Source organism: Rhinopithecus bieti, unplaced genomic scaffold (assembly GCF_001698545.2).
Source record: "Rhinopithecus bieti isolate Rb0 unplaced genomic scaffold, ASM169854v2 scaffold_15197, whole genome shotgun sequence".
In the NCBI taxonomy this organism is placed as follows: Eukaryota; Metazoa; Chordata; class Mammalia; order Primates; family Cercopithecidae; genus Rhinopithecus; species Rhinopithecus bieti.
Genome location: NW_016808366.1, coordinates 998871 through 1017373, shown reverse-complemented (window position 1 = coordinate 1017373; position 18503 = coordinate 998871). Strand labels below are relative to the sequence as shown.

At 44.1% G+C, this 18503-nt stretch overlaps 1 protein-coding gene across 2 annotated transcripts in view; it reads right to left on the bottom strand.

Annotated features, from left to right (window-relative positions):
- Positions 1 to 18503, bottom strand: part of PHF20 (PHD finger protein 20) — a 189067-nt gene that overhangs the window by 114096 nt on the left and 56468 nt on the right. The window contains exon 1 of one of the 2 annotated variants that reach the window (XM_017886649.1): positions 13523 to 13541. The exons of the other annotated variant lie outside the window; for it this stretch is intronic. The gene's annotated coding sequence lies outside the window, so the exon portion shown is untranslated. Of the gene's footprint in view, positions 1 to 13522; positions 13542 to 18503 lie in introns of those variants that run through there. 2 annotated transcript variants of the gene reach the window in all.

The following is an 18503-nucleotide window of genomic DNA, read 5'->3' as shown; positions in this document are numbered from 1 at the left end:
CCAGGCTGGTCTTGAACACCTGGGCTCAAGTATCCTCCTGCCTCAGCCTCGCAAATTGCTGGGATTACAAGCATGAGCCACCACGCCCCGCTTGAAATCGCATTCTTTCTTTTACTATTTAAATATACCTTTTAAGTTAAGACGGTAACAACTGTTTGTTTTTAATACCCTTCCTAATATTACACAGCCTTCAAAAAGAATAAGGCAGCTTTATGTATTGATTTTAATTTTTTTAATGTATTGATTTTTAAAGATCTCTAAGAAATGTAGGAGCAAACTCAAGATGTCAAACAGTATTTGAATGCACTACCATTTATGTGGGGGAAGGGAGAGAGCCAATACAGTCATACTTGTTTTTAAATGCGTAGGCTATCTCGGGAAGGAGGATCAAGTAACCTGGTTTGCCTCCTGGAAGGGGAACTGAATAGTTTTAAGCAACTAGAGAGGAAGTATGAGACTCATTTCATTTGCTGTATATCCTTTTGGACATTTTAAATACTGTACCATGAACACATATTAACTATTAAAAGTACATAATTACATACTTATTTTAAATGTACTTATTTGGCAAAATTAAAAGTTGGCAACCTCAGGGCAAATCTTAAATTATTTTGGATATGCACTGGTCGGAAGTCACGATTCATAGAATCAAGTGTGAACTCCTAGGCCACCAACTCCACTTGCTCTGAAGGGTCTTTGTGTCCTCGGCTAATATAAAGCTTTTCCCTCATTCAAAAAAACTTTACTGGGCACACGTATCCCACTCTCTGCAGACCTAAACAAACCCCTCCAAGCGGCTCAATAGTAGCCAAGGGGCAAAATTTTCCAAAGATTAAGTGGTCCTCCCCACTTCCCTAAAGTGTGACAAAGATGCAAGTCATTTATGGTGGTGGGGACCCAATTACATTTCAGAGAAGAGGGAGGCTACAAAAACCATCTTAGAGATCAACCTGGTAAGACTTAGTAGATCACAACTCTGCCTGCCTTGGGGACAGCTTAGCTTCATCAGTCAACAGGAATTTACTAAGTGCTTTTGATCTGACCAGTCAATTCTAGATCTTGGAAGGGATTATACAAACATGTGTTCTGGCCCCTGCCCTTGAGGAGAACTAGACACATAAATGGATTAGACTTTAAAACTATTAGGTTGAACCACATTTAACTGCTGATAATCAACTGCTTTTTACCTACCAAAATAGCAATTTTATCTGGTTCAATCTAAATATTTGGACAACCATAAAGCAGGCTGAAGATGATGAGACAAAGTTAACAAAAGAGATATGAATGGAATTTGTACAGACAGAAAAAGGAAGAGAGAATTTCTAGCTTCCATGTGTAACTAAGAGCCATTGATGAGACTCTAGTTTCCAAACTAACATTGCAGCTGGGAGTTACATTTCCAATCAATGGGAATATTAGCCAGCAAGGGGCAGATAATCAAACTAATAACAAAAATTAGTTCTTAGGAGGGGACAGGGATTAGGAATAGCCAAGAGACTTTTGCTTCAGTGTGAATTTTTTTAAAAATTTAGTTAAATATTACATTATAAGCAAAATTGAGTACTTTTGGGGTTTTGGGTTTTGTTTTTTGTTTGTTTGTTTTTTGTTTTGTTTTTGAGACAGGGTCTTACTCTGTCACCCAGGATGGAGTACAGTGGTGCAATCTCCACTCACTGCAGCCTTGACCTACCAGGCTCAGGTGATCCACCTCAGCCTCCTGAGTAACTGGGACTACAGGCTCATGCCACCACGCTTGGCTAAGTTACTTTTTTGGTATTTTTTGTAGAGACGGGGTTTTGCCATGTTGCTCAGGCTGGTCTCAAATTCTTGGCCTCAAGTGATCGCTGGCCTTGGCCTCTGAAAGTGCTAGGATTACAGGTGTGAGCCACTGCACCCAGCCAAAAATAAATACTTTTAAATTAAAAGTTTAAAAAACTTTTTTAAAGACATCAACCGATAGCTTCATGAATATTATGTTTATGTACTGCTATGGCATACCCACAAAATGGCATATTATACAGCCATAAGAAAGAATGAAGACACACTCTATGAACTAATATGGAAAGATTTCCATGACACATTAAGTTTTTCAAAAACAGATTACAGAATAGTGTGTATCTTATGACATCTTTTGTGTTATAGAAGAGGAAAATAAGAATATTGGCTGGACATGGTGGCTCATGTCTATAATCCCAGCACTTTGGGAGGCCAAGATGAGACGATCACTTTGAAGCCAGGAGTTTGAGACCAGCCTGAGCAACACAGCAAGACCTCATCTCTAAAAAAAAAAAAAGTTCAAAAAAAATTCGCTAGGAGTAGGGGTGCGTGCCAGCCACTCAGAAGGCTGAGGTGGGAGGATCACTTGAGCCCAAGAGTTCAAAGCTGCAGTGAGCTATAATTGTGCCACTGCACTCTACCCTGGGGACAGAGTGCGACCCCATCTAAAAAACAGATAATAATAATACATTTTTAGAATTTTCAGCCTTTGTCAAGAAGATTATGAAACTTTTCTCTTTTATTGTATCTTTTTTTTTTTGAGATGAAGTCTCACACTGTCGCCCAGGCTGCAGTGCAGTGATGTGATCTCGGCTCACTGCAACCTCTGCCTCCCAGGTTCCAGTGATTCTCCCACCTCAGCCTCCCGAGTAGCTGGGACTACAGGTGCATGCCACCACACCTGCTAATTTTTTGTATTTTTAGTAGAGGTAGGTTTCATCATGTTGGCCAGGCTGGTCTCAAACTCCTGACCTCAAGTGATCTACCTGCCTCAGCTTCTCAAAGTGCTGGGATTATAGGCGTGAGCCACTGCACCCAGCCTCTTCTATTCTGTAAATATAATGAACTCATAGATTTCTTAAATTTAAGTTATCATTACTCTGCTAGAATAAATCATATTTGGTTTCATGCACATTCATTTAATAAGTCTCTACTTGGTGTTTCAGGATTTTATTGACAAGAATTGTACCTCTTTTATAAATGAGATCTGTCCAAGTTTCCTTGTATTATGCCCTTCCTGCCCAGTTTATTAGGTTATGATAATATCACAGACAAACTAGAATGCTTTATTTCATTTTCTATGAAACCACCTACTCTGAGGGCCTTCCCAGAAGGTAGTTCTTTACCTTTCCCATCACTTCTATGGTCACTAGTCTGATCAAGTTTCCTACCTCTTCTTTTTTTTTGAGACGGCATCTTGCTCTGTCGCTCAGGCTGGAGTGCAGTAGCTCGACCTCAGCTCACTGCAACCTCCGCCTCCTGGGTTCAAGTGATTATCCTGCCTCAGCCTCCCGAGTAGCTGGGATTACAGGCGCCCGCCACCATGCCCTGCTAATTTTTATATTTTTAATAGAGACAGGGTTTCAGCATGTTGGCCAGGATGATCTCGATCTCTTTACCTAGTGATCCATCCCCCTCAGCCTCCCAAAGTGCTGGGATTACAGGCATGAGCCATCGCACCCAGCCTCCTACCTCTTCTTGAATTAATTTGAGTCAATTTTTCCTACACTGATAAGAGAGTTTGAAATGATAATCAGGTACCACTTAAATGTTCAAAAATCAATAGTTTTCCTTGGAAGAAAGAGTTCAAGAGTCAACAGAAATGTTTCAAACTCAAGTCACAAACAAGATTTTTAAATGGTTAATACAAACACAAGGCTGCTAAGCACTTTACAGGGCAGGAACTATGCCCTATGAACTTCATTATTCAATAAACACTCCTGAGTTTGTATTATGAGACAAACAAACTGCTAGGTCCTGGAGACACAGAATAGATGACCAATCATCAGAGCCCCTAGGGTGGCAAGAGCCGAAAGAGAAATTTGGTAAGCCCATGGGATTTCCCATTCCTCTCCACAAGCAAAAAGATCAGGAACACTCTGGATCTCAGGAAGAAAGGAGAGAAAAGAAGCATAGCTGGCCAGGTGCAGTGGCTCATACCTGTAATCCCAGCACTTTGGGAGGCCGAGGCAGGCAGATCACCCAAGGTTGGAAGTTCGAGACCAGCCTGACCAACATGGAGAAACCCCATCTCTACTAAAATACAAAATTAGCTGGGTGTGGTGGCACATGCCTGTAATCCCAGCTACTTGAGAGGCTGAGGCAGGAGAATCACTTTACCTGGGAGGTGGAGGTTGTGGTGAGCCGAGATCATGCACTCCAGCCTAGGCAACAAGAGCCAAACTCCATCTAAAAAAAACAAAAAACGGCCGAGCCCGGTGGCTCAAGCCAGAGCCGAAAGAGAAATTTGGTAAGCCCATGGGATTTCCCATTCCTCTCCACAAGCAAAAAGATCAGGAACACTCTGGATCTCAGGAAGAAAGGAGAGAAAAAGAAGCATAGCTGGCCAGGTGCAGTGGCTCATACCTGTAATCCCAGCACTTTGGGAGGCCGAGGCAGGCAGATCACCCAAGGTTGGAAGTTCGAGACCAGCCTGACCAACATGGAGAAACCCCCATCTCTACTAAAAATACAAAATTAGCTGGGTGTGGTGGCACATGCCTGTAATCCCAGCTACTTGAGAGGCTGAGGCAGGAGAATCACTTTACCTGGGAGGTGGAGGTTGTGGTGAGCCGAGATCATGCACTCCAGCCTAGGCAACAAGAGCCAAACTCCATCTAAAAAAAACAAAAAACGGCCGGGCGCGGTGGCTCAAGCCTGTAATCCCAGCACTTTGGGAGGCCGAGACGGGCGGATCACGAGGTCAGGAGATCGAGACCATCCTGGCTAATGCGGTGAAACCCCGTCTCTACTAAAAAATACAAAAAACTAGCCAGGCGACGAGGCGGGCGCCTGTAGTCCCAGCTACTCGGGAGGCTGAGACAGGAGAATGGTGTGAACCCGGGAGGCGGAGCTTGCAGTGAGCTGAGAGCCGGCCACTGCACTCCAGCCTGGACGGCAGAGCAAGACTCCGTCTCAAAAAAAAAAAACAAAAAACAAAAAACAAAAAACAAACAAACAAAAAAAGAAGCATAGCTCTAGAATGAACCAGGCTGCCTATATCCCATAACCAGGACTAGAGGAAAGAGAAGCATTATCTCGCCTCCATGTCCAGCCTAGGCTGGACAGTCTGGGTTTCTGCTGCTCTTCACTGCCCCCTTCTAAAGCACTTGAATAAACCCTCCCCTCTTTTATTTTATTTTATTTTTTATTTTTTTGAGACAGAGTCTCACTCTGTCACCCAGGCTGGAGTGCAGTGGTGCGATCTCGGCTCACTGCAACCTCTGCCTCCCCGGTTCAAGCAAGTCTCCTGCCTCAGCCTCCTGAGTAGCTGGGATTACAGGCATGTGCCACCACACCCAGCTAATTTTGCATTTTTAGTAGAGATGGGGTTTCTCCATGTTGGTCAGGCTGGTCTCGAACTTCCAACCTTGGGTGATCTGCCCGCCTCGGCCTCCCAAAGTGCTGGGATTACAGGTATGAGCCACTGCGCCTGGCCAACTATGCTTCTTTTTCTCTCCTTTCTTCCTGAGATCCAGAGTGTTCCTGATCTTTTTGCATGTTGGCCAGGCTGGTCTTGAACTCCTGACTTTGTGATCTGCCCGCCTCAGCCTCCCAAGTGCTGGGATTACAGGCGTGAGCCACTGAACCGGGACTATTTTTTTATTTGTTTTAAACTCTTCATTCTAGAGCCCACAATAAACTTTTTCATCAGAGTCCCATTTTTTCTAACTAGAGGGTTGGGAAAGGTTTCAGAGAAGACTTAGCCTTTGGATCAAACCTTCAGAGATTGAGTCTGAATCTGCAGGGTATCCTGCATATATTAGACATTCAATAAGGGTCCACCAGATGTACTTTTTAAAAAGATTTGGGCCGGGCACGGTGTCTCAAGCCTGTAATCCCAGCACTTTGGGAGGCTGAGATGGGCGGATCACGAGGTCAGGAGATCGAGACCATCCTGGCTAACACAGTGAAACCCCGTCTCTACTAAAAAATACAAAAAACTAGCTGGGCAAGGTGGCGGGCGCCTGTAGTCCCAGCTACTCGGGAGGCTGAGGCAGGAGAATGGCATAAACCCGGGAGGCGGAGCTTGCAGTGAGCTGAGATCCGGCCACTGCACTCCAGCCTGGGCGACAGAGCGAGACTCTGTCTCAAAAAAAAAAAAAAAAAAAAAAAAGATTTGGAGCCACAAAACAGCAATAGGAATATATAAACAAACCAAGATGAATCATCAAAATAAACCAATGATATCCATGTTGTAGATGTCAGGAGGACAAACATACCCCAGCATGGGAACTGTTAATTTGGAGGGGATATATGCACATGGTGGTCACCATGACAAAATTAGTCACAAAACTGTTTTCCAAAGGCCAAAAAGTATCAAAAACTCTTATCTAAAATTCAACTTGGAAAGGACAGATAAGCAAAACTTCATAATAAACAAGGTTACCACAATGAGCTTAATTTAAGCAAGTCGTGTAACTAGTCACTAAGCCAACCAAGAAGCCACAGAAGACCAGTATAGCCAATGTCAAATGGAAAAGGACAAGGAGAATGAACAGAAATTAGCAGAAGAAAAATTCATTAAACGATAATTCCACAAACATTTTCTGAGTACCTACTCTGGGCCAGGAAGTATACTAGGGTTTAGAAATACAGAACCAAAATTTTTTTCTTTTTTGAGACGGAGTCTCACTCTGTTACCCAGGCTGGAGTACAGTGGTGCAATCTCAGCTCACCACAACCTCCACCTCCTGGGTTCAAGTGTTTCTCCTGCCTCAGCCTCCCAAGTAGCTGGGACTACAGGTGCCCACCACCACGCCTAGCTAACATTTTTTGTATTTTTAGTAGAGACAGGGTTTCACTATATTGGCCAGGCTGGTCTTGAACTCCTGACCTCGTGATCCACCCGCCTCGGCCTCCCAAAGTGCTGAGATTACAGGAATGAGCCACCACGTCTGGCCAGAACCAAATCTATTAAGATGTGTGATCACAGCAACTGGCAGAGGATGACAGGCCCTATGTTACAAGACACAGTAGACTTTCAATTCCTCAGACACACCACACACCTTCCCATACCAAGTATACTCCCTTTACCTGAAACAACAACCCCTGCCCACTCTTCCCAGGGAACATCCTTATCCTCCTATAGCCTCAGAATCTCTGACTACACTACCTCAAGCAGCCCCCATTTCCTTCCAGTCTGTGTCAGTTTCCTACATGTTTCCTTCATAGCATTTACCCCAATCCATTATTATTTCATTTGTTTGTGTTTATGGCCTGCTTCCCCAAGAGACAACAGGCACTGCTAGAGGCATCTGTCTCTTAATCACTACAGTATCATCTGGGGGAATAAAAGTATGTAAGTATGTCTATAGGTACAAATAATTGTAATAAAGTATACCAGGTGCAACAACAGACGACTCCTTAAGGTAGAGTAAGATACAGAGGAGCAAAAGGGGAGAGGGAGAGGAAGGGGATCGAGTGAGAGGAGGGCCCAAGACAACCCTGGGGAAAAGGAGACACTTGATCTCTATTCTGAAAGATGAGTAGGCATTTTCCAGCTGATCAAGGAGGCAGTGAAGCTGGGGAGAGTTTCTGGGAGAGGATGTAATAGGAGTAAACCAGCACAGTACAGAGGAAAGAAAGCAAAAAAGAGGACAAGGAAATTCAAGGGAATGGAGGAAACAACAACTCCGTTTGAGGGGCCATGGAGGATCTTACGGATGGACTGCTGAGCCCTAAATGAAGGTTTGCCAAGAGCAGTCCACGTGTGGCAACCAACACACCAACTGCGTGTTGGTGAACACAGAGCTGCTGGTCCACAAGGTCTCCATGAGGAATGAAGAATATTATATTGTGCTTTTCAGTAATCTGGACCCTCTTTATCAAAGCTTCCCAGCTGAGGTACCACAAATGGGTTACCAGTAGGCAATGACATGAAGAACGTTGAGATGCCAGAAAACCACCATATAATCAAGAACTACTAGAAAATTTTAGTGTGTGAGGCTGGACGCAGTGGCCCATTCTTGTAATCCCAGTGCTTTCCGAGACCAAGGCAGGAGGCCAGGAGTTCAAGACCAGCCTGGGCAACAGAGGAAGACCCTGTCTCTACAAAAATATATTTTAAAATTAGCCAGGCCTGTAGCCCTAGCTACTTAAGAGGCTGGAGTTGGGGAATCACTTGAGCCCAGGAGTGCGAGGCTACAGTGAGCTATGATCACAACACCACTGCACTCCAGCCTAGGCAAGAGAGTGAGACCTTATTTTTAAAAAAATTTAATCAGCCCAGCACAATAGCTTATGCTTATAATCCCAGCACTTTGGGTGGCTGAAGGAGGAGGATCCCCTGAGCCCAGGAGTTTGAGATCAGCATGGGAAACATAGGGAGACCCCATCTCTCTGGACAAAAAAAGAATTTTTACTTAGCCGGATGTGGTGATGCACGCCTGTAGTCCCAGCTACTCAAAAGGCTGAGGTGAGAGGATCACTGGAGCCCAGAAGATTGAGGCTGTGGTGAGCCATGATCACACTACTGAACTCCACCCTGGGTGATACAGTGAGACCCAAAATAAATAAATGGGAAGGAAGGAAGGGAGGGAGGGAGGGAGGAAAGAAGGGAGGGAGGGAGAGAGGGAATAACTTTAGTGTGTATATTTGTAACTAACCTGGCATTATAAAATCACTCTCAAATAGTAGCTAGAACAACTTTACACGTCTGCAAATTTGGCACTCATTCCTTCAAAAGGTAGGTTTTAATTGTTTTATCCTTGAATATGGCCTCATTTCTAACAAGCAGAATGTGGCAAAAGTGATAGTGTGGGACTTCCAAAGCTGGGTTATAAAAAGCACTGCAGCAGGACGGGGGAGAGAGAATATCAGGAAGAAGAGCTAATGGATGCTGGGCTTAATACCTAGGTGATGGGATGATCTGTGCAGCAAACTACCGTGGCACACATTTACCTATGTAACAAACCTGCAAATCTCACACATGTAACCCAGAACTTAAAATAAAGTGGAAGGCAAAAAAAAAAAAAAAAAGCAATCTTTTGAATTAATAAAGTGATGGATTATCTAACTACAAAGTTGATGTGAAAAAGAAAAAAAGCAATGCAGCCATTCCACTTCTGGGTATATATCCAAAAACACTGAACACAAGGACTCAAACAGATGTCTGTACTCCAGAATCCACACAGCATTATTCACAATAGTCAAAAGACATCCCAATAGTCAAAAAGCCACCCAAGTGTCTAACATATGAATAGATAAAATGTGGTATATCCATATAATGGAATAGTATTCACCCTTAAAAAGGAATAAAACTCTAATACATGCTACAACACAGATGAACCTTAAGGACTTATACTACGTGAAATAACCCATTTGAAGGACAAATGCTGCATGATTCCATTCATATGAGCTATCTAGAGTAGCCAGATTAATGAAAGCAGAATAGAGGTTACCAGGAGCTAAGGGGAAAAGGGAGGGGGCAGTTGTTGATTAATAGATACAGGGTTTCAGTTTGGAGAGATGAAAAAATTGGGCCAGGCACGGTGGCTCACACCTGTAATCCCACCATTCTGGGAGGCGGAGGCAGGAGGACTGCCTGAACTCAGGAGTTCGAGACCAGCCTGAGCAACACAGTGAAACTCCGTCTCTATTAAAACACAAAAAGTTAGCCGGGCATGGCAGCGTGCGCCTGTAGTCCCAGCTACTCGGGAGGCTGAGGCAGGAGAATTGCTTGAACCCAGGAGGCGGAGGTTGCAGTGAGCTGAGATCACGCCACTGCACTCCAGCCTAGGTGACAGAGCGAGACTCCGTCTCAAAAAAAAGAAAGAAAAAAAGAAAAAATCTTGGGCTGGGCATGGTGGCTTACACCTGTAATCCCAATACTTTGAGAGGCCAAGGGAGGAAGACTGCTTGAGGTCAGGAGAGACAGGGTTTCACCATGTTACCCAGGCTGGTCTCAAACTCCTGGGCTCATGCAATATGCCTGCCTCAGCCTCCCAAAGTGCTGGGATTATAGGCATGAGCCATGGCGCATGGCTAAGGCCAGGAGTCTGAGACCAACATAACATAGTGAGACTTTCTCTCACTATGAAAAATTTTAGGTTGGGCTCAGTGGCTCATGCCTGTAATCCCAGCACTTTGGGAGGCTGAGGCCGGCAGATCACCTGAGGTCAGAAGTTTGAGACCAGCCATGGCCAACACAGTGAAACATCATCTCTACTAAAAATACAAAAATTAGCCAGGCGTGGTGGCACAAGCCTATAATCCCAGCTACTCAGGAGGCTGAGGCAACTTCGCCGGGAGGCAGAAGTTGCAGTGAGCCGAAATCACACCACTGCACTCCAGCCTGGCAACAGAGTGAGAACCTGTCACCAAAAAAAGAAAGAAAAAAAAAAAGAAAGAAAGAAAATGTTTTGGAGAAGGATGGTAGTAATGGTTGCAGAACAGTATGAATGTATTTAATGCTACAGAACTGTACTGTACACCTAAAAATGATTAAAATACTAAATCTTATGTTATATGTATTTTTACCACAAGTATATATACACAAAGCACTGCTGCTTCTGCCTCACACTCTCTCAGATTCCCTGTTCTAGGGTAAGTCAAGTGCTACATCATGAGAACATTCTAGATGTCTATGGGGAGGTTCACATGACAAGGAACTGAAGCCACCTGTCAGGAACCAGCATCAACTTGCCAGCCTCATGAGTGAGCCCCCTTGGATGTAGCCTTTATGAGACCCTGGGCCAGAAGCCCCTCTGACCCCCCATTCCACTGCTCCTGAATTTCTGGCCCACAGACACCTAGAGAATAATAAATGTTTATTGTTTTAGGCCACCAACTAAATGTTGAGAAAATGTGTTACACAGCACTAAGTAGCTAACAAAGTAGCATTTTGCTACACTGCTTTGGTGTCTAGAAATGGAGTCTATCAATAGTTTATAGGTTAGAGGTGCCAGTCCTCATGTTTTCAGGTTTGAGAAACACTGCTCTAAGCTACAAGATAAGCCAATATGTCCTAGGGCTCCACCAAGGGAAGGAGAGGGCTGTAAGACACTAAAGCACTGCCACTGGTGGCATGACCCCATGTGCATGGCCAGAAGCAGAGAACAGTGTAGGTCTAATTCAGGGAAACAGTGTTGACATGCCTGCACTATATGACCTTAAGCCCCAGGAAGGCTTGCCGCTCAGAGTCTTGCTGAATCTGTGTAAAATTAAGCTGCCTTATACTACACACCGTGCAGGTGCTTAAACTAGAGCAGCCAGACAGTGCTTGGCAGGAATCTGTTTTGTTCCCTGCTACATACCAGAAATACTAACTAAAGAAACATCATGGGGCAGGGGAGAAAAAAACAGAAAGGATGACAATTTCCTTCTGAATTCCCACTACAACTCATCAGCGTTCATCCACATAGCTATTAATAACTAATGAGGTTGGGTGCAGTGGCTCACGCCTGTAATCCCAGCACTTTGAGAGGCCGAGGCGGGCGGATCACCTGAAGCCTGGAGTTTGAGACCAGCCTGACAAACATGGAGAAACCCCGTCTCTACTAAAAATACAAAATTAGCCAGGCGTGGTGGCGCATGCCTGTAATCCCAGCTACTCGGGAGGCTGAGGCAGGAGAATTGCTTGAACCTAGGAGGTGGAGGTTGCAGTAGGCCGAGATCATGCCATTGCACTCCAGCCTGGGCAACAAGAGCAAAACTCTGTCTCAGAAATAAAAAATAAATAAATAAATAAATAAATAAAACTAATGAGTGCAGCTTACTCTAGGGTTTGTAAACTATCTTTATCTAAGGTATCTCACTTGATTATGCCATGAAGACTTAAGGAGTCATTATTATTACTGCCCCCTTTTTACATTTGTGGAAATGGAGCCTCAAAGAGAGTGACTAGGAAGAGGCACGGTCAAGATCAATATCTACATCTAACTCTAAACCCAGTGAAGAACCTTCTGCTCTTTTTTCTGAGACGGAGTCTAGCTCTGTCGCCCAGGATGGAGTGCAGTGGTGTGATCTCGGCTCACTGCAAGCTCCACCTCCCAGGTTCACGCCATTCTCCTGCCTCAGCCTACCAAGTAGCTGGACTACAGGTGCCCACCACCACGCCTGGCTAATTTTTTGTATTTTTAGTAGAGACGGGGTTTCACCGTGTTAGCCAGGATGGTCTCGATCTCCTGACCTCATGAACCGCCCACCTCAGCCTCCCAAAGTGCTGGGATTACAGGCGTGAGCCACTGTGCCGGACTACGAGCCTTCTGCTCTTAACTGGACTCCACATGTAAACATTCCTGTAGTGACCACATCCACATGGGTGTCTTTTGTCTTAGCCACCTAATAGTCTACCTAACTGGTGGCTAGCCCAGAGTTTGACTAAATTTTCCCCCAGAGGTTGAGCATTCAGACTGCTTCCAGATTCTTTGCTATATAAACAGTGTGTCTGCAGACATACAGCACTCATTTTACTTCAAGAATCAGCAAATTACCCAGACATGGTACATGCCTGTAATCCCAGTTACTTGGGAGGCTGAGGCAGGAGAATCGCTTGAACCCAGGAGGCAGAGGTTGCGGTGAGCCAAAATCGTACCATTGCACTCCCGCCTGGGCGACAAGAGCGAAACTCTGTCTCAAAAAAAAAAAAAAAAATCAGAGCTTGCCTCTATTCCTGGCCCAGGGCACACACCGGAAGCAAAATACTTCTATGCACAAAAGTAACATTTTAAGCCATCACCAGCCTTTGCTGGAGAGGAGATGGGGATGGAAGATATATTTAGTAAAAAACAAAAGACTGACTATTAAACTGCAGAAAAACTGCTGTTTTGAATGCCTTAACTCTTTCCCTACCCCTTCACCACTTCCATTAATCAACATCTGATAAAAGGTCTTAAATGCATCTTTCCTCTCTATCTCAATCATTTCTTACCAGCAACAACTGAACAGTCAGTATATACAAATGACCCCTAAACCCCTCTATCAGAACCCAGCAGAATGCCTGACACAGAGCCACTCAGCAAATATCTTATGACAGAATGAACACTGCCACTTTTCTGTTACTAAGAAGGATCAAACCATGTCTCTCCCCTGCTTAAATTCTCACTCATTAGTTCAATCTCCCACCACTCCTGTTATCTCTCTGGATTCTCAGAACACACCAAGTTCTTTCAAGCCCTAAATATTTTTGCTGATGTTATTCCTTCTGCCTTCTTCCCCTGCCACTCTCTTCCTGGAAATCTTCTCATTCTTTAATTTCACTTCCTTGCATATGCCCTCAAATTACTGGCGACTGTCTTCCTCATCATAACTGCCACCCAACCCTGGTTATTTCAGACTCCACATTCTCCATTTCTGTACCCAGACAGCTAAATGTGGCTAGAGAAAAAACTCAACATGCTGATGGGTCTCACTTTAAATGCATGTCTAGGCCAGGTGCAGTGGCTCATGTCTGTAGTCCCAGCACTTTGGGAGGCTGAGGCAGGCGGATCACCTGTGGTCAAGAGTTCGAGACCAGCCTGGCCAACATGGCGAAACCTCGTCTCTACTAAAAATACAAAAATTAGTCGAGTACGGTGGCGGGCACCTGTAATCCCAGATACTCAGGAGGCTGAGACAGGAGAATCACTTGAACCCAGGAGGCGAAGGTTGCAGTGAGCCGAGATCGTGCCACTGTCATCCAGCCTGGGGGACAAGAGCAAAAGTCTGTCTCAAACATACATACAAACATACATACATACATACATAAAATGCATATCTGCAAACAGGAATTAAATAGTAATTGTCTTTGGGGGTAGGAGAGGGACAAAAAAGCTTCTTGAGCACCCATAAGGGTTCATGTTCTTGATTTGGGTGGTGGTTACAGAAGTGTACACATGTGTAAAAGTTCATCAAGCTACACACTTAAGATTTATACACTTGGCCGGGCGTGGTGGCTCACGCCTGTAATCCCAGCATTTTGGGAGGTCCAGGCGGGTGGATCACGAGGTCAGGAGATCAAGACCATCCTGGCTAACACAGTGAAACCCCGTCTCTACCAAAATACAAAAAAAAATTAGCCGGGCGTGGTGGCGGGCATCTGTGGTTCCAGCTACTTGGGAGGCTGAGGCAGGAGAATAGCNCATACATACATAAAATGCATATCTGCAAACAGGAATTAAATAGTAATTGTCTTTGGGGGTAGGAGAGGGACAAAAAAGCTTCTTGAGCACCCATAAGGGTTCATGTTCTTGATTTGGGTGGTGGTTACAGAAGTGTACACATGTGTAAAAGTTCATCAAGCTACACACTTAAGATTTATACACTTGGCCGGGCGTGGTGGCTCACGCCTGTAATCCCAGCATTTTGGGAGGTCCAGGCGGGTGGATCACGAGGTCAGGAGATCAAGACCATCCTGGCTAACACAGTGAAACCCCGTCTCTACCAAAAATACAAAAAAAAATTAGCCGGGCGTGGTGGCGGGCATCTGTGGTTCCAGCTACTTGGGAGGCTGAGGCAGGAGAATAGCGTGAACCCGGGAGGCGGAGCTTGCAGTGAGCCGAGATGGCGCCACTGCACTCCAGCCTGGGCGACAGAGCGAGACTCCATCTCAAAAAAAAAAAAAAAAAAAAAAAAATTTATACACTCTACTATAAATTAAAACTCAACAAAAAATATTTTTAAAATAAAAGTGTAAGAACTGGGTGCTATAGTGCATGCCTATAGTCCCAACTACACAGGAGGCTGAGGCAGGAGAGCTCCTTGAGCCAAAGAATTGAAGGCTATAGTGTGCTTTCATTGCACTCGTAAATAGCCACTGTTCTCCAGCCTGGGCAACAAAGCAAGACCCCCTCTCTAAAAATAATTAACCTAATTGTAGAGTAGCAATTTTGCACTCTTCTTGATTCAGTGTCCTACACTTGTAAGAAGCTAGGAAAATTAATTTCAAAAAAGTTTTTAGCCTGGCATGGCAGCTTACATCTGTAACCCCAACGCTTTGGAAGGCCGAGGCAGGAGGATAACTTGAGACCAGGAGTTTGAGGCCTATCATTAGCTACTGAGTAGAGCAGAGCCTGAGGAGGGTGTGCAAACTCCTAAATATTTCATACCTTATCTTCTTTCCTCAAACCTAAGCCCTTCTCATCCTGATCTCAGTATCAGCTGATAATTTTACTTCTTATTGAATGTAAAAAATAGCTGGGCACAGTGGTATGCACCTGAAGTCCCAACTACCCAGGAGGCCTGAAGCAGGACAATCACTTGAGCCCAGGAGTTTGAATCCAGTCTGGGCAAATACCAAGACTCCCATCTCTTCAAAATACAAACAAACAGGAATCCCATTACTGGTTGGAGTGTAAAATGGTGCAGCTACTACAAAAAGCAATTTAGCAGTTCCTCAAAAGGTTAAACAGAATTACCATATGATCCAACAATTCTGTCTTAGGTATATACACATATGATGTAAAATCATATGTCCACAAAAAAGCTTATACACTATTGTGTACTCATAATACCCAAAAAAGAGGAAACATTGTAAATACCCATCAACTGATGAATGGAAAAACAAAATATGGTATATTCATATAATGGAATTATTCATCCACAAAAAGGAATAAAGTACTGATATGTTCTACAACATAGATGAATCTTGAAAATAGCATCCTAAGTGAAAGAAGCTAGTCACCTACTGTATGACTGCATATCTATGAAATGTCCAGAACAGGAATATATAGAGAGGGAAAGTAAATTCGTGTTTGCCTAGGGCTGGGAAGGGTAGGGAGGAAATAAGGTCTGACTGCTAATGTATATGAGGTTTCTTTTTGGGATAATGAGAATTCTGGAATTAGATAGTGGTCACAATTGTACAACTTTGTAAATACACTGAAAACCATTGAATTATTGAATTGTATGCTTTGAAATGTTAATTTTTTTTTTTTTTTTTTGAGACGGAGTCTCACTCTGTCACCAGGTTGGAGTGCAATGGCGCGATCTTGGCTCACTGCAACCTCTGCCTCCTGGGTTCAAGCGATTCTCCTGCCTCAGCCTCCCAAGTAGCTGGGACTACAGGCAAGTGCCACCATGCCCGGCTAATTGTTGTATTTTTAGTAGAGATGGGGTTTCACCATGTTGGCCAGGATGATCTTGATCTCTTGACCTCGTGATCTGACTGCCTCAGCCTCCCAAAGTGTTGCGATTACAGGCATGAGCCACCGCACTCATCCTAAAAGGGTGAATTTTATAATATGTAAACCATATTTCAATTTCAATTTTTTAAAACAATTAATTTTTTAAAAAGGAGGGAAAAAAAAAGAATCCCACCAAGTGCTGGCAACAATGCAGAGCAACTGGAATTCTCATACATTGCTGGTGGAAATGCAAAATGGTACAGCAACTCTGAAAAAGTTTGGCAGTTTTTCACGTGGTTAAACATACACTTATATGACCCAGCAATCCAACTCACTGGTATTTATCCAAGAGAAATGATAACTTATATTCTCACAAAAACCTATATACAAATGTTTATTCATATTAACCCAAAACTGGAAACAATCTTTGAACACGTAAACAGATAAGCTGTGGTATATCCATCCAATGGAATACTTACTACTTGGTTCTAAAAGCAACCTTGCATGAGCAAGTATTTTGCTCATGCAAACATATGGGTGAGTTTCAAATGCATTATGCTAAGTTTAAGAAGCCAAATCCAAAAGGCTATGTACTGAATAATTCCATTATAACACAGTATGGAAAAGGCAAAACTGTATAGACAAAGGACAGATCAGTGGGTGACAGGAGCTGGAGGTGCCAGGAGAGGCTGATTACAAAGGGACATGAGAAAATTCTGTGGGTAACAGAAGTGCTTTATATTGTTTCTTTTCTTTCTCCCCCCTTCTTTTTTTTTTGAGACAGGGTCTCGCTCTATCACACAGGTTGGAGTTGGAGTGCAGTGGTGCAATCACAGCTTGCTGCAGCCTTGACCTCCTGGACTCAAGCAATCTTCCTCCCACCCCAGCCTCCTGAGTACCTAAAACTATAGACACACACCACCACACCCAGCTATTATTATTTTTTTATTTTTTTATTTTTTTTTTTTTGAGAGACGAAGTCCCATTATGTTGCCTAGGCTTGCCTAAAACTCCTGGGCTCAAGCAATCCTCCCACCTTGGCCTCCCAAGGTGCTGGGATTATAGGCATGAGTCACCATTCCTGGCCTATATCTGGATTGTGGTGGGGCTTGCGTGAACTGTTGAATTTGGCAAAACTCAACTGTATTCTGAAAAGAGCGAATTTTACTATGGGTTGAGCATCTCAAATCCAAACATCTAAAATCCAAAACTTTCTGAGCATCAAGTTGTCTTTTTATGAATTTTGTACTTTTCTTGTACTTTTGTACCGTTTATGGATTTTGACAAATGTATACACCAGCAGCAGACCCTAATGTGAACTATGGTCTTTGGATGGTACTGAGGTGTCAACATAGGTTCATCAACTGTAACAAACACACCACTCTGGTGCAGGATGTTGAAAGTGGGGGAGGCTGGAGGGAGAACATAGGAATATGGGAACTCGGTCCATTCTTTTTTTTTTTTTTAGAAGCAGGGTCTTACTCTGTCACCCAAGTTGGAATGCAGTGGCATGATTATGGCTCACGGAAGCCTCAAACTCCTGGGCTCATGCAATCCTCCCACCTCAGTTTCCCTAGTAGCTACGACTACAGGTGCAAGCCACCCCCCACTCCAGCTAATTTGTTTTATTTTTTGTAGAGACAGGGTCTTGCAATGTTGGCCAGGCTGGTCTCAAACTCCTGGCCTCAAGTGATCCACCCACCTTGGCCTCCCAAACTGCTGGGATTACAGGCGTGAGCCACTGTACCTGGCCCACAGCCACTTTTAATACCTGAAATCAGATAACATCGATTCCCTGTTTAAGACCTTTCAATGACTTACTATCACATTTAGAATAAAGTTCAAACTCCTTATTATGGCCAATCTGGCCCCTGCTGACCTTTCTGGGCTCACCTCCTACCTCTGGCCTCTCACTCTCTACGCTCCCAGCCACATGTTCCTACCCATTATTGCTTAAATGCCCTGCTTGCTCCTACGCCAGGGCTTGTGCCTTGGCTGCCTCTGTCTGCAACCCTCGCTCCCCTGGATACTAACATGACTCACTTCCTCACTTACTTTAGGACTCTATTTAAATGTCTCCCTGTCAGAGAGATCTCCTCTGTTCACGTTGTATATTAAAAAAGCAAAACACATACACACACAGAGGCACTCTCTACCCACTTGAAAGTACTTATTCCGGCCGGGTGCAGTGGCTTACACCTGTAATTCCAACACTCTGGGAGGCCAAGGTGGGTGGATCACGAGGTCAGGAGATCGAGACTATCCTGACTAACACAGTAAAACCCCGTCTCTACTAAAAAATACAAACAATTCTCATGCTTGTAATCCCAGCACTTTGGGAGGCCGAGGCGGGAGGATCACAAGGTCAGGAAATCGAGACCATGGTGAAACCCCGTCTCTACTAAAAATACAAAAAATTAGCTGGGTGTGGCGGCGGGCGCCTGTAGTCCCAGCTACTCAGGA